The sequence below is a fragment of the Myotis lucifugus genome, unplaced genomic scaffold (genome assembly GCF_000147115.1).
Source record: "Myotis lucifugus unplaced genomic scaffold, Myoluc2.0 scaffold_15, whole genome shotgun sequence".
Taxonomy (NCBI): domain Eukaryota; kingdom Metazoa; phylum Chordata; class Mammalia; order Chiroptera; family Vespertilionidae; genus Myotis; species Myotis lucifugus.
In genome coordinates this window covers 281,258-293,125 of record NW_005871063.1, presented here as the reverse complement: position 1 = coordinate 293,125, position 11,868 = coordinate 281,258, and positions in this window count along the sequence as shown.

Genomic DNA, 11,868 nt, shown 5'->3' with positions numbered 1-11,868 from the left:
TCATCCATCACCGCGGCCACCCTTTCCCTCCGCTATCACCTCACTGGTGTCTGTGTCTATGTGTTATTATGGATTTTTTTTCTTAATTCCTTCACTTTCATTCAGTCCCTCAACCCTGCTGCCCTCTGACAGCGGTCGGTTGGTTCCATGTATCCATGCCTCTGTTTCTATTTTGTCTTTGTTTATTTTGTTCATTGGATTCCACATATAAGTGAGGTTATATGGTATTTGTCTTTCTCTTACTGGCTTATTTCACTTAGCATAATAACATCCAGATCCATCCATGCTGTTACAAAAGGTAAGTTTTCCTTTTTTTATTTTTAAGGACCAAGTAGTATTCCATCGTGTAAATGTACCACAGCTTTTGTTTGTTATCCTCACCTGATGATATTTTTTGCATTGATGTTTAGAGAGTGGAAGGCAATGAGGAGAGAGGGAGAGAGAAAGAGAGAAACATCAGTGAGAGAGAGGCACATGGATTGGTTGCCTCTTGCACCTGCAACCCAGGTATGTTCCCTTCAACAGGAAGTGAACCTGCCACCGTTTGGTGCTTGGGCTGATGCTCTGTCCACTGAACCACACCGACCAGGGCACCACAGCTTTTTATCCCTCCCACGACCCAGGCTGGCTGTGCCCCACTCACGCTTCCACAAGGCTCCAGCTCAGTAGAGCAGGGCGGCCAGCTCAGGAGGACAGGGCTAGTGGGTCCCCTACTTGGGGGCTGGTGGTCAGGCACTGGATGGGGAGAATGGAGAATGTGGCCCTAGTCCAGAGCCTTTCCCCTCAGTCCCTGCTAGCGTCTCCATCTCTGCGAGCTGCACAGGGACCCTGACTGGAGGCTCCAAGGCAGTTGCCCCAAAGGTTCCAGTTCTGAGCTGCATCCCCTTACCCCCGCGGGACTGAGCTCAGCAGGATGGGGCCAGCGGGATTTGGGAATGCAGGTCAAGGCAGCCCTCCCTGGCGGGTGGCGCTAGCCCTGGGGAGGGGAGCAAGCTGCATAGCTCCCCTTCGCTGCACCGCCTCCACTGCGCGGGCCAGGGACCCTGACAAGGGAGTCTTCTGTTGGGGGCGGCGCCTGCCTAACCACACAGTTCAGTGGCCTCTGAGAGTCTTTCTGTAGCTTCGTAAGAAAAAGAGTGCACCTCAGGTCCCTGTTGGGTGAAGCCAACAGTCCTTTGTGTGGGATGGACCTGGCAGGGTGGTATTTGGAGGACAGGGTGACAGGGTTGGTGCACCCCCCCCCCCCAGCTGGTGCTGTGAGAACAGGAGTGCCCAACCCTGGGAGCCAGTGCCTGAGGGTGGGGTGGGATGTGGACTCAGGGACCTCAGTAGCCAACCCTCCAGATCTCTCCTCAGAACCTTGCTACCCAGATCGCCTCCTTATGGTTCTGTATGCCCAAGTCGCCTGTCCTCTACCAGAGCCCAGGTGAGTGCCTTTAGGAGGGCGCCTGGGATTCTAGCAGACTCTCTCCTCTTCCCAGCAGACACAGTCCCCACTGATTTTCGAGGCCAGATGCTATGCAGGCTCTTTATCCCGGCTGTGGTGCTCTGATTTGGGGGTTCTGGCATGGGGCTGAGACCCCATGCTCCTCAGCGGGGGGTGGGGGGGACTTTTGCAGGCAAGATAACCCACTGGCTTCTCAGCCCTCGTGGCGTCTCCGCCCTTCTTTGCAGTCACGGTGAAGCTGCTTCTGTCAATCCTTGGGTGTCACACGCCTGCTCAGCTGTCCCTCAGTGGTCGCTCAGGTAGATTGCTCTGTAATTGAGCTGTGAATCCGCTTGGCGCTGAAAGGAGGTGGAAAGGAGGTGGGGAGGAGATGTGCAGGTGCAGCTCCCCCACTGCTAACCCCCCAGCTGGCTCCTGTTAAGCTCCGCAGCAGCTCTGTGAAGTGGCTGCTATGCACAGTTGAGGAACCTGAATCCAAGTCTCTGAGAGTGACTTCCCCCTTCAGCTGTCCAAATCTTGTACCCATAAACCTCACACCCCATCCCCTAGCTGACTAAGCCCTTAAACCCCAGGTTTAGTCCTTCCCTTCACCCTCTCATCTCCTAACCCAGCACCCCAAACCTAAAGCAGAGCTGCTGCTGTTACTGGACAGGGCCCTTTGGAGCAGCCTGCCTCCGGCCTGGAGTGTGTGGGCTCTTGATTCCCTGCGGAAAAGATTTCACAGCTGAGCCCAGGTGACTGTGAGAGAACATTGGTTACAGCTGGGGCAGTGCGGCCGGAAGGACTTAGGGGAGGAGCAGCAGCCGGAGAGCCCAGGCAGTGCTCTGCTTTGGCTCCTAGAAACGTCACAGGAAGAAGTGAGCCAGGACAGGGCTGCTGTGAGCTCCCCGGGAAGGAAGGTCAGTGCTAGAAATGAGCAAGGGGGGCGGCTTCAGCTCCCTGGGAAGCCAGAGAACAAGGGGGCCCTGGAGACAGGATGGGGGTGAGCCTGGGCTGGGCTGCCGCTGCCCATTGCTCCCCTGTTTGCCAGTCTCGTGGGAACCTTTAGAGTTTAGGAAAAAATAAAAAGTTCATGCCCAAGAAGGGGACGGGCGTGCTCTAGGGAGCCTTCTTTATCCTGAGAGCTTTATATTCCTTTTATTTTATTTAGTTTTTTGCAGGTGTGAATCTTAGGGCAGGGTTTCTGCAGAATATGCATTAGCTTTCCAGGTGTGTGTTTAATATGCAGATGCATCAAAATGAGCATATAGGGGAGTTGTGGATTATATTTGGTCTGTTTTGCTTTTATCTTAGGTCTGTCTGGCTTTATGGTTTTTGTTATTTGTTTCCCGACTTTGTCAGCTCTTGGGTTTGGCTGGCACATGTGGCATTAACTGGGTCTTTGTTCTCTATTTCCCAGACCAGGGTGATTTAAGCTCTGTATTCTATGGATAGGGCAGGGAGGATATAAATCATTTGCTTTCAAGTGTCCTTAGTTGGGAAAGATAAGGTCTTTCCATTCACAAGCTGGCTGTAAGTTGTCCAAATTGTTTGGCCTTGTCTAATTTTCCTGTCTCAGGACCCATATTTCACTTCCCCATGAATTTTCCTAGCTTCTCACTATCCTGCCTCACTGTCAGTTACATTTTAGGTCAGTGGTCGGCAAACCGCGGCTCGAGAGCCACATGCGGCTCTTTGGCCCCTTGAGTGTGGCTCTTCCACAAAATACCACGTGTGGACGCACATGTCCAGTGCGATTGAAACTTCGTGGCCCATGCGCAGAAGTCGGTTTTCGGCCTGGGCGAGTCTATTTTGAAGAAGTGGCATTATGCCAAGACCGGTTTGGCTCAGTGGATAGAGCATCGGTCTGCGAACTGAAGGGTCCCAGGTTTGATTCCGGTCAAGGGCATGTACCTTGGTTGCGGGCACATCCCCAGTGGGAGGTGTGCAGGAGGCGGCTGGTCGATGTTTCTCTCTCATCGATGTTTCTGACTCTCTATCTCTCTCCCTTTCTCTCTGTAAAAAATCAATAAAAATATATTAAAAAAAGAAGTGGCATTAGAAGAAGTGAGGGTACGTTCGCTGAGGTCGACCCCTCAGATTGAGGACGTTTTTAGCAAAGGCCAGCTTAGGAGTACCCTAATTAAGTTAATAACAATGTACCTACCTATATAGTTTCAGTTTTAAAAATTTGGCTCTCAAAAGAAATTTCAATCGTTGTACTCTTGATATTTGGCTCTGTTGATATTTGGCTCTGTTGACTAATGAGTTTGCTGACCACTGTTTTAGGTTGTTTTTAAAATATGAGGGGTGTGGAGAACTCTCGGTTGGCCCCAGCCTCAGGGAGAATGTCAGGCCTGCTTGCAACATCTGGGGATTTGGTGTACGATATTCCCAGAACTAGTCTGATTGGAAAAAGCAAAGGAAATAAATGCTCACCGCATTTTCCCTGATTGTCCTTTACTCATAGAAAGGGTGCCTGGGACTGTTCTTGCTTTAATGTTTATGGCTTTTTTGGTTTGTTTCTTGTAGTCATTGACTTTCCACAAGGTAATGTTAAAGCCCTTTGAAGATTAAATTACCATGGACTGACACCTTGTGGTAGGAATAGAATTTTACACTTTTCACTTCTAGTGAAACTAGAAAGTAACCATTTAAAAAAGCTTTAGGAAAAAACCGATGTGTGTGTGTATTTACAGAACAGACTACAAAGAATTAAGACATTGTTAAATGTGTCTAGGAATTGTTGAATTTTAAAAATTATTATGGGCCTTAAATGGTCAAATAAAGCAATATGCTTTCATTCGTTAAGATTTGGTAGAACAAAGGTCATTCTTTTTTCAAAATTTATTTTGCATATGAAGGGGGCAAAGATTATTATTAATATAAATTAGCTAATTATGGCAAGCTCCTCTTAAAACTGCTTTTCCCCTTCTAATTAAAATATTTAAAATCAAACTTCAAATATTTTGGTTTTATAATTAGACCAACAATTTTATTCCCAACTTCTTCTGAAAGTTATTTTTTTGTTGTTCAGGATTTTATGGAGGTGAATAAATATGGTATGTTTCAAAGTAAAATGATTGAAAATGTGAGGTTGTTTACTAATTAGTTATAGATATGATAAAGGTTACATATGAATTAACAAGATGGTAAGGGGGTTGGGGGCTGGGTGGAGGTGGGCAAAGAGGAAAAATGGGGGATATCTATAATAGTGTCAACAATTTTAAAAAAAGATGGTATTCAAGAACTTCCTTTGAATTGTCATGAGTAAATAGTACAGAAGCAATTTCTGCATATAAATGACCTGTGATTTGGGTATGAAGTAAAGAAAAAGAAATTTTTTTTGAGAAATACAAAGCCTAAGCCGCTGAAAATGTTCTGAGTCAGCTTCATATCACATACTTTTCGAAACCAGTGTGATGTGGAAAACAGTGTTATGCTATTATAAATGTTGAAAAGCAGATTGTTATTTTGGGTATAACTCATATAAACTAGAGGATTTTAGAACAGGAATTTAACTGAGTTACAGACTAATTTGGGTCACTCAGAATATTTTGTGATAAACTGTGGTGAGAGAGTATATTAACAAAACAGTTCTTCGGTGTTATTTGGGGTCAAATTCTAAATTGGTGGTTTTATACTAACATGTTGAAGCGGAATTTTTGGACTGGAACACGCGGGCTTCCCCTGGATAGACTGGTTTCTGGGCTCTTTGTCCATAGGAGTTGAAGAATGAATCCACAGATGGAAGGTGGTATAGCAAAGGTGGAAGTTTATTGAAGAACAAGTACAGGCTCCCACGTAGGGAAGGGGAAAGAATCTCACAGCACAGACTCCCACGTGGGGAGGGGGAAAGAGTCCCACAGGACAGACTCCCACGTGGGGAGGGGGAAAGGGTCCCGCCGAGTCCTTGTTTCCATGGTTTACAAAGGCTGTAGGTCTTTGTGCCTTGATATCCCCTCTGATTGGTCACTATTTCCTTGGACTGGACTATAGTAACTTCTGAGCTCAAAGGTGGAACCTCACTGGGACATGTGAGGTTTTCCTCCCCTCCTTCCTTATTGTTTTCCTGTTCCCTTTGGGCTTCCTTCCCTTTATTTTGTAAATATAGACCTGCTGTTCTCAGCTCCCTCGTTCTATGGAAATGTACCTGTTGCAGCTTTTCAGCTCCCCTATTCGATGGAACTATACCTTCTGCTGCTCTGCAGCCCTGTGTTTCTTCCATGGTCCCCTTAATTTCTAAAATTTTCTATTTTTCACCCCTAAAAATTCCTGTTTCAGTGTCATGGAGAAAATGTAATAATTTAGAATCCATGAGTACTTTTACCTGAACAATAAGCAACTTAATCTTAGAACTTGATGGGAGTGCCATTTAAGAAGTAAATGGAGTACAAGGGTGTGAGAGAAAGAATTGTTACCAGTCCAATCTCCATGTTCCCAATGCTTCCAATGTCCAGAAGTAAAAATGTCAGAGTTTGGAGTAAGGAAAGCTTTATTGATCGAGAAGGTGGCAACTAAGAAGATGAGACCCTAGTGGTTCTTCAAATCCATCTTAAGAAAGTACAGAGTAGGCTTCTTTTAGGTCAAGGATGGGAAAATGGGAAGGACTCAAGCCCCAAGCAGAATTCCTGTAATGATTAGCATGTCTAAAGCTGAGCTATTAGCCTGAAGGCCCTGAGAACAGCGCAGACTTGAACTAGATGGAACCAGAGCATTTCACTCTGTTACAAAATAAAAATGATCACACGATTAAAGATAATCACAATGAACAATAGTAAGTTGTAAGAGGATGACAAGAACTCTATTTAGTTTTCCTCCTTTGGAAATCAAACTAATTGCCAAGGGCACAGTAATTCCATGATGATCAATAGTATTCCCAAGTCTACCTCCTCCTGTGTAAGAATGGTCAGACATTTTAAGATGAGGCAAAAGTTACCTAAAGTTCATGGAAAAATATTTTGTTGAAATGATTGTTTTAGCACAGACATGGGAAAGTTCTACTGGCCTAATCTTCTGATTCAATTAGCCTCACAGAGAAATTTTCTTTACTAGTTCAAGATCTGTTAGAGTGATGCTCAAAGTATATGGTCAGTTCATCTCCAGTGTCTGTGTGTGAAGCTGGTTGGGGGTAGGGAGAAGGTCTACCTTTGAGATTCGAGATTTAAAAAATTCTTCATATATTTCACCAACACAGTTATCAGTCAACGTTGTTCTAGGTGGGTTTTAAGAATAGGTGGTTTAGCCCTAGCTGGTTTGGCTCAGTGGATATAGCTTCGACCTTTGGACTGAAGGATCATCCCAGGTTCGATTCTGATCAAGGGCACATGCCTGGGTTGCAGGCTTAATCCCCAGTAGGGGGCGTGCAGGAAGCAGCCAATCAATGATTCTCTCTCATCATTGATGTTTCTATCTCTCTATCCTTCTCCCTCTCTGAGATCAATGAAAATATATTTAAAAAAAGAATAAGTGGTTTATTTCAAGGCTCACAGATTCATCTGAGCCCAAATACTGCTTAACGATGCCCAAAGTTCCATGACAAAATATATTCTATTGTCTTTAAGTCTGTTGTGATCAATCAAAAGGTTGAAGGCCCAGGGAATGGTACCACATTCAGCCTTTTATTTACATCCTACTGTGAATGACTATTTCAGTGTTTTTATGAAAGTATATTCTGCAATTGGGAATGACATGTCAGGATAGTGAAGACTTATGCTGGTGGTTGTGAAGGGATTATAACTTGGGGGAGGGGCGGGGAGCACTGGGGCCAAGAAGACCAATTTTACCATCTTCATAATATTACTTAAACCAGGCAATTCCTCCTTTCCCCACATCTCCATATCAAACAATACATGACAATGAAATAAACTCTCTTCTTCAAACCACTCGATTTTGGTACTCTTTGTTATAGTAGCTTAGCCAGTACCCTAGCTTGTTTGATGTTATATTGTAGCACTTTTCAGAGTCCGCCTGTATTGGAAATTTTTATGTGTTTCTGTTTCCCTCTTTAAATTTTGAGCTTTAAGAGAGCAGAGACCTTGCTACTTTTATCTTTGGGTCTCTTGTAACTTAATGATTGATGGATCCGACTCATGGCAAATGTCTGTGGAATGTTCTTTTACCCTTGAGTCCCAGTAACGTTTTATAGGGCACATAAATATGGAGCCCATGAATGTCTAGACATCATGTACCCAAACTGTGACACACATCCTTTTGTTACTTATTTTATGAGGAACATTCTTTTACCTTTGTTTGTACCCACACACCCATGGAAGGCCCTTGAGAGTTTAGTTTTTGTTTCTTTCTTTTTAGATTCCACGTATAACGGACATATTTGTCTTTCTCTGTCTGACCTATTTCACTTAGCATAATGCCCTCCAGGTTCACCCACGGTGTCACAAATAGTGTAATTTTCTTCTTCTTTATGGCTGAATAATGCCACATTTTCTTTATTAATCCTTCCCTGGACACTTAAGTTGTTTCTGTGTCTTGGCTAGTGTAACTAATGATGCAATGAACATGGGGTGCAGGTGTCTCTTTGAGATAGTGATTTCATTCCCTCAGATATATACCAAGAAGTCGAATTGCTGGATGATATGGTAGTTCTATTTTTACATTTCTTAGAAATCTCTATACCAGTGGTTCTCAACCTTCCTAATGCCGCGACCCTTTAATACAGTTCCTCATGTTGTGGTGACCCCTAACCATAAAATTATTTTTGTTGCTACTTCATAACTGTAATTGTGCTACTATTATGAATCATAATGTAAATATCTGATATGCAGGATGTATTTTCATTGTTACAAATTGAACATAATTAAAGCATAGTGATTAATCACAAAAACAATATGTAATTATCTATGTGTTTTCCGATGGTCTTAGGCGACCCCTGTGAAAGGGTCGTTTGACCCCCAAAGGGGTCTCGACCCACAGGTTGAGAACCGATGCTCTATACTGTATTCGATAGTGCTGTAATTTACACTCCCGCCAACAGTGTATTAAAGTTCCCTTTTTTCCACATCCTTGAGCTGGCATTTTTTCCTACTTCATGTTTAATCTCTTTATCAGTTTTATTACAAAGTAATTTTTTTGGAAGCCATCCAGAAGATTCTTTGAAATGTGGATTTATATCCAGTAAAGATAATGACAAATCTCACCTTATTATGTTGAGATATTAGCCAATAATAGTAAATATATGCATATATTTATAAGAATATTGGGGATGTATTCATGGATAGGGTGTGTGATGAAGAATTGGGAAGACTTTGTTGTAGGGGGAGGGGAGCATGGGAAGGTTCAGTATGGGAACCAAGAGACTGAGATGCCCCTTCTGCACTCTCCTTACCTTATACTCAGCCTCTCTGCCAGACTGTAAACTGTTGGGGGTTGGGGGTAATTTCTTTCCGTTTGACTCGTAGGCTTAGGAAGGAGCGTAGGATATAGTGAGGAGCTGATAAATATTTATCCAATGAAGGTTACCTTGGGGATTCACATGCCTGGGTTGTGGGCTCATTCCCCAGGGTGGGGTGTGCAGGAGGCAGCCAATAGATGATTCTCTCTCACCATTGATGTTTCTCTCTCTCTCTCTCCCTGCCTCTCCCTTTCTCTCTGAAATCATTAAAAATATATTTTAAAAAAGCCAAATAAGATAGGAAAAAGAGTCAGTTGGATTTAGCATTTGAGAAGACTTTGCTAACTGTATGAGAACAATTAGTGAGGGTGGCTGAGTGCATCAAGGCGGAACTGGGGAAGGAGAGAGTGAGGACAATGACTACATACTTTTAATAAGTTTGGGTAAGAAATGGAGGGAGTTGGGGCAGCAGTTGGAGAAGAGTCTTTTAAGGGTGAGAGATCAGAATCTTATAGGCTGAGAATAAGAACTGCAGAGAGAAACTGCAGATACAAGAAAAAGAGTAATTGATGGAGTTAGCTGTTGGAGAAAAGTGAACAGAGGTAAAAATCAGAACATGATGGAAAGTTATCTTTAAGCAGAATGAGGGACACCTTTCTCAGGGATTAAAAAAAAGAGAAATGTGAATTTGAATGTGGGGAGGGTTAAAGGACAATGAGTGAGGGGAGGTAGGCCCAGCTGAAGGGGACAGCGGGTCAGGATTTGAAACTGCAGAAATTGAGGACTTGTTCCCTGACTTGGGTGTATAACACTTATTTGAGTGAAATAGGAAGACACGGTATATGAACAATTTTTCACTGGGGAAAAGTGTAAAGTACCAAATAATAAAAATAAGGGGACTGGATGCCTAAAACTCACAGAAGCAAAGGAGAGGTGATTTGAGATTGAGTTGGTTGGGGAAGATATCGTGGAAAAGTGGATGCTTTAAACTTGGCCTTAAAAAAATTAAAGATTTTCACTGGGGAAAAGATAGGGAAAGGTTTTGTTTTCCTCTCCAAAGCAGACATGGCATATATGGATTACAATTTCCTTTGGTCTAGCAACACGCTTATGTCCAAGAATTAGCTTGATAAACTCGGTGGGGTTCCTTCCTTAGACCACTGTTTGTTTGGGCCAACCAGAGAACTTCTAACACAGTGTGTGGGTAGTAATTACTGAGCACTTCCTAAAGATTTCTCCTAGGTGAGCTTCTTTTTTTAAAAATATTTTATTGATTTCTTACAGAGAGGAAGGGAGAGGGATAGAGAGTTAGAAACATCGATGAGAGAGGAACATCAATCAGCTGCCTCCTGCACACCCCACACTGGGGATGTGCCCACAACCAAGGTACATGCCCTTGACTGGATTTGAACCTGGGACCCTTGAGTTCACAGGCTGATGCTTTATCCACTGAGCCAAACCAGTCAGGGCCTAGGTGAGCTTCTTAAGAAGCTCATGTCTCTAGCCCTTTGCAGGGAGCATGACTCACAGTAGCTAGAGCTCAAAAATGTTATTGAATGGAATTCTTCCACTCAGCCCTGGCTCCTGTCCTGTGCTCAGTTCTGTTTCTGTGTTCCGGTTAGCTTTCCCCAAAGCCCTTATTTCTGTCTACACACCTCTATTGTAGCTCTTCTTCATTCATGTTCTCCAGTGGTCGGCAAGCTCATTAGTCAACAGAGCCAAATATCAACAGTACAACGATTGAAATTTCTTTTGAGAGCCAAATTTTTTAAACTTAAACTATATAGGTAGGTACATTGTTATTAACTTAATTAGGGTACTCCTAAGGCTTAGGAAGAGCCACACTCAAGGGGCCAAAGAGCCGCATGTGGCTCGTGAGCCGCAGTTTGCTGACCACGGTAGTCAGTTCTGTGACACGCTGATCTGTCCTATTGACCGGCAGCTGCAGAACCCGTAAGGACCCACAGAGATCTGTTCGTGAGCCATGGAGCGAGCTTCATGCACTGTTTCCATCTGAGACAGGATAAGGTTCTTTTTCCAATCAAGGAAACTATTCATCTTCTCAGTAGTGAACGGGGCCTTTGGAAAGCTTAGACTTCACAGCTACCTTGGAGCTCGTCAGTGATGGGATGCGGCACTATGTGGCCACACGGTGGCGCCAGAGACCTTTTCAGTAAAAATGCACATATTCCAGGGCAGCGGTTCTCAACCTGTGGGTCGCGACCCCTTTGGCGGTCGAATGACCCTTTCACAGGGGTCGCCTAAGACCATCCTGCATATCAGATATTTACATTACGATTCATAACAGTAGCAACATTACAGTTATGAAGTAGCAACGAAAATAATTTTATGGTTGGGTCACAACATGAGGAACTGTATTTAAAGGGCCAGAAGGTTGAGAACCACTGCTCCAGGGCCTTTGGCGCTGCTGCTTCCCTAAACTTACATTGTTTTACCCGTCTTTCTCAAACTCACTGGGGGGGGCGGGGAGGAGAGAGAGAGAGATGGCATTCTTTGTGTTTGTGTTGCTGTTACGGTATTTGAGCATATTCCAAGGTCTAAAGAATGTTCACGAGGTCTACAGTAAACGACCTGCTCAAGGATGGCTACAAAGCCTTTTGCTTTTTTACAGCCACAATAAGTTTCTTTAACTTTCATGACATCATTGTGAGCTTAAAATATATGCACAAAAGAATAAGAGCAGTTTATAATCAATAGATCAGAAAGGGAAGGCAATCCTGTGACTAACATGTTTGTCTCTGGTTCCTGACCTGTTGATTATTAGTTCTCTTGAGTGTGGAATCTTGCCCTCGGTCAAGGTAGACACATCATCACACCCAAACTCTCACGATTGCTGAAGCACAACTGTGAACCCACCCAGACCACTGTAGGCAGGCTGCTTCCCCAAGCAGCTTTCACAGCCTCACATAAACTTCAGGCATCACTTAAGTGATTTGCTTAAGTAAATTTATGTAATGAGCTGACATAAAGAAGAATTAAATCTTGCCATTTTTGACAACATCGATGGAGAGGATACTATGCTAAGTGAAATAAGTTAGCAAAAAAAGATAAATACCACATGGCTTCATTT